The sequence below is a fragment of the Cajanus cajan genome, chromosome 9 (genome assembly GCF_000230855.2).
Source record: "Cajanus cajan strain Asha chromosome 9, NIPB_CcT2T_4, whole genome shotgun sequence".
NCBI lineage: Eukaryota > Viridiplantae > Streptophyta > Magnoliopsida > Fabales > Fabaceae > Cajanus > Cajanus cajan.
Window position 1 is genome coordinate 11,488,541 of NC_138525.1, and position 5,098 is coordinate 11,493,638.

Genomic DNA, 5,098 nt, shown 5'->3' on the forward strand with positions numbered 1-5,098 from the left:
GTTATTTGAATTTTTGTAATTAAAAAACCCATAAAAAATTATATAAATTTCAAAATTCAAAATTAGGCTAATTTTAAAATTGAATTTATAATAAAATATGATTATATATTTAAAATTTTAAAAATGAATTTAGAAATTATTGAAACGATAATTTATATTTGTTATTTTATATAAAAAATGCATTTGATAAATAGAAATATCTTAAATTTAGATTTTTAATAAGTTGAATATGTAACAGCCCAAAATTGCTGGGCTAGAGGCCCAATTGATTGCCCGGAACGGGCCGTTTCAAAAGTGAAACGGGCTGTTCCGGAATAAGAAAAATGCCCAGAAGCAGAACGGCCCGTTCTCAAGCAGAACGGCCCGTTCTGAAACCAGAATGGCTCGTTCTGCTTCTCCAATATTGGGCATTTTTCTTATTCCGGAACGGCCCGTTTCACTTTTGAAACGGCCCATTCCGGGCAATCAATTGGGCGAGAGGCCCCAACGATTTTGGGCTGTTACGGAATAAATTTAAATTCAGTATAAAAATAATAAAAAAATGATTGTAAAAACTAAAATTAAATAACTTAGTTAAAAAATGACTATAATTAATAATTTAATGAAATTTGTTTAAAATTTTTTTAAAATAAATAATAAAATAAAATCCTTCCTTAATGAGTCCCAAATCCGTCCCGCGCCTTGCAAATAATTTTCGCTCTGTCTCCCGGAAAAATTAGGAGTCCGCCGCCCCTCCTAAGGTTAGGGTTTCAATTCCATTCCCAAATGTCTCTCTATTCTCTTCCTCACTCAATGTCTTTCTACTCCATTCTCTTTCTGGCTTGGCGTGCTCCTTTGCCTTCTTTATTTTTACTTTCTTGCTCGTGTTGCTCCTATTTTGTTGCATTTTCACATTTTCTTTTCATTTTTGTTTGATTGCATTCCTGTGCAGTTATTGGGATGAACGTGTTTATGGAATGAATATGTTGTGCTTTGTTTTCGCCATCCATGTCAGGTGCGTGTAGAGGTGGGTGTGGAAATGTTCCAAAAACATTTGGTTTGATTAGTTTTTTTATTTTTATTTTTTATTATGGTTGTTAATTATTTAATAAAATTTATATATTAATATACTTTTACAAAATTTTATTTTTACTAACCCTTCAAATGGAGCCCAGGCAACAGTTCTAATAGGAACTGTATCCGCACCAAAACAAAGCACGGGCTTTGAATTTGTAGATTGCAAATTTAGTAAATAAACAATAAAGCATAAACTTATTTTTAATATAGCTACCTACTCTAACAACCAAATAGGTAAACATGAGACACACATAAAGTAACAAAATTATTACCCTCGCATTTTGATGAAGAATTTGTACAAAATTTCCACAAAGCCACCTATATAAATATAAAGCAAATTATATTAAAAGTGATATATATTGTGAAAAAAGGGTTTCAGACAACAATATGCTGATATTTTAAAACAACAATGCTATTATGGAAAAAAAATTTCAATGTTTTCTCCGTTTTCCATAACGAAACATTATGGAAAAATATAGTTCCTATTTGTTAAAAAGCAAGGTAAACATCAATTTAGAGAAGGTAAAGTACAAATAATTGAACCTTTAGGGAATTATACCATTCCATCATGGCAGCCAGCAAGTAAATAGTCATGAGGCGGCTTAACTGACCACTCCACTGTCAGTGGAATGCTATGAGATAAAACAATAGAGTAAATTAAATCACATAGCCAGGCTACTTGAAAGCATAAATTAAAAAGCATCATGTAAATTCAATAACATTTTGCAGCTGCATGAATTTAACCAGTAGAAGCCAACAATTGGATCATGTGGCAAGACCTCTATGACATAGTTCAGCCAATTAGATTTCCTTCTTCCTTATTATCCTCCAAAATCCTAATGAATGGCAAAATGATGCAGTTGATGTTGACAACTTTATTTAAATTCTTAAATATACAAAAGAGAACCATTTGGCCACTAAAATATTTCTTGCAAGGTATTGAATCATTCTCGCATATTTATGACATTGTAACCTTTCATGTATTGTTAAAGGTACAGCCCCTGTGACTTAGACACCTTTGTTTCCTCTGCTGATCTAGAATCATTTTGCCACTTTAGATAGAAGTAAAATGACTTGCATCATTCATAGGTTCATTCCTGCCGTGTTTCTGCACGTAATTCTTTGATGTCTAAATTTTGGACTAGATAGATAGTGAATTTTCACTATTCAACAGGGGAAATGATAATTTTGGGAAAGTGGTTGGGGGAGGTTAGACTTTTGTGTATCATTATTTAAGCAGATTTTTAAAAAGTTGCTTTTATGCATCCATTTTGAACTTCTTTGTCTGAGGAAATTTTAGTTACAACTTCTAAAGCTGTTGTGTGCGCCATCTTGGATCTTCATTGTCATCCATTTTGGACTAGTCTTGTTTTGATGCATAAATGATACATCAATCTTAATGATGTTTTATCCCCTGTAAATTCAGCTGGACTCATTTCTTCTTTGTTTAATTGTGTAACTTAGCAATTTCTATATTTTGTGTTATCTTCTCTGTCTAATGAAATCGTTGCTGCTAGTAAAGGATATATACTCTCCAATTTGACAGCTGAAGTCTGCATTCTCTAACGATAGGGGACATCACATTCTTGTTGCATATTTTAGCTTCAGTAGAATTGTTGTGGTTTGTTAATATATCCTGTGATGCATGATGTGCAGGGTTCTAAGAGTGAGGAGCTTGCTGCCGCATCAAGACTTGAGGATGATGTTAGTTTTTATCAAACTGTGAATCCTAATGTGGCAAACCTTTTCCATATTGATCCAGAAGTCAAACGCCCAGCTTTAATCCTTATTTGAACTACCAAGAAAAAATCAAGTGGTGCAAGGACCCTGTTTGGAAATCAAAACCAGCTTGGAACTCCTTTACAACAAATTCATTCCACTGTTGAAAAAGGTAAATTCAGTTTTATTTGGAAGTGTTTAATGACTATATCTTAATTCCTCTGTGTTTTGCATTTCTAGTGCTAGGAATGAAATAGAACTGTTGAAATGTTTATGCAATCATAGAAATTGAACAGCTGCTTGAAAAAAGAAATCCTCACAGAAATTGGAAACTTGTATTGTAGTTTTGGGGTACCATCCCAAATCTGCTCAACTTACTAACTAGTAACTACCCACACTAGTCAATTTTGTAGCACACTATTTTAATGATTCAGTTTTATTCCATGTACTGCTTTGTTGATGAAAATACTAACTTCTTTGTGTTTTACCTCTGAAAAGCCTTTCATATGTTGTTTGTGACCAGATTATAAGCTATTTAGGACTGACCAAAAAATATTGGCCACATTTCTTTTTAATTCCAGTGGCTCCTGGCTTCTTTCATCATCACATTAAATGTGATAGTGGATGTTAATCTTGCTGGATGTATTTTGGCAATGTTTGAACGAATTTAATGCATGTCTGGTGATGATTAAATTTAGATAAATAGACCCTTAATACTTCTCTTAGAAAGCTAATATAAATAAGCAATCATTTCTTCAAAATGAGTTAAACCAAGCATGCTCTTCACATGATTAGTTAGCTTGGTAATGAAGAAATAATACGAATATGTGGTGCAGAATTTTATGGCTGAATCTGCATAGAGAGCTTGTGTTTTTTTATCTCCTTATAATTTACTTGATCAACATGAATCACAGGGAAAATAACTTAATAGCAACCACATTGGCTTTCTCAAAGGCAAATTAGTCAATCATGCCATAAACAGATTGAGTTTCTCTTTCAAAGTGTACACTATTTAGTATAGTATATATTTTTTCAAGATCTATAATTCAAAAATTATTTTTTTATATTTTTAAGAATTCACTTTAAAAGATCTATATTTCTTTAAAAAAATATATATATAAATATAAATATTTTTTCAAAACACTTCTCTAAAATATTTGTTTTTTTTTATCAAAACACATTATTATTAATTTTTTAAAAATCTCACTTTAAATTTTTTTTTTAAAACTTGTCAATATGTTGAGTTAACCATTCCATCATATTATATAAACAAAAATATTTTTAAGCTTATAGAACTAAATTGAGTGAGAACAGTCTTATGTTGTTGTAATTATATATGACACAATTTTATTTTAGTTTGTTGCCCCTGTTAGCGTGTGTGTTGTATGTACATGAATCAAGGTTATCAAATCAAGCTAATTTTTTTCACGAGAGTTAGTGAAAAGACCATGATCATAGACCAAAATATCTTATTTCTTAATTGCTATTTTCTATTAGCTGGTTGATATTAATATGGTTCATTGTTGTTTTATACTACTTGCCTCTCGTCTGCCTCGTCTATTTATATATACTTGCAATAATTTATATATATTGTTCCTAGAATTTATTAAGTTTTACTTTCAGGTGTAATGTGTTGATGAAGTTATACTGTGCATTCACAGGAAGAGTCTCAGTTGGTTCTTGAGCAACTGAAGCAATTTATGGAGATGTTTTCTCAATCTTCTCGTCCTCCCCAACCTCCTCCTACACATGATGTTGACACTGTACAATCTGATGATAATGAGTTAGATGATGATCATGATATAGATGTTTAGGGATGCATTATCTTTTACTATTATGTTTACTATGCTTTAAACTTATAATTTGTTATGTTTAAGTTTTACTATAGTACTTATCATACATTAGGGATCAGCGACAGTCATAAACTTTGTTATATTTGGTGTTATTTGTATATATGGTATGCTTGACTTTCTTATATTCGTGTTTAGTTACATGCTTTTATAGAATTGAGAAAATTTTCCTAATTATTTATTTTGTTAATTTTTCAAACAAATAGACAATAAATTCAACTTTTTTGATTAATTAATAAATTATTTGTTATATTCATAATTAAAAAATTATATCACAATTACAGGAGAAAAACATATTCTTCACGTAAAAAAAAGTTCTTTATAAGATTAATATAACTGACGAATTTCATTTATCATAGCAGTGTATAACAGATTTCGCAGTTATTGAGAGATTCTAGTCATCACAGTTTGTGACGGATTTTGTTCTTGTGACAGATCCTTCACAGTTTGTGAGGGATTCTTTTCATCACAGT

The 5,098-nt window shown here is 31.0% G+C and overlaps 1 long non-coding RNA gene across 1 annotated transcript; it reads left to right on the forward strand.

Moving 5' to 3' along the window:
* The first annotated feature begins 646 nt into the window (after window positions 1-646).
* LOC109793613 (uncharacterized) lies at window positions 647-4,752 on the forward strand. The gene is made up of 4 exons (XR_014429748.1): window positions 647-740; window positions 932-1,006; window positions 2,713-2,947; window positions 4,399-4,752. It is a non-coding gene; the product is annotated as an uncharacterized LOC109793613 (long non-coding RNA).
* The last annotated feature ends 346 nt before the right edge of the window (window positions 4,753-5,098 follow it).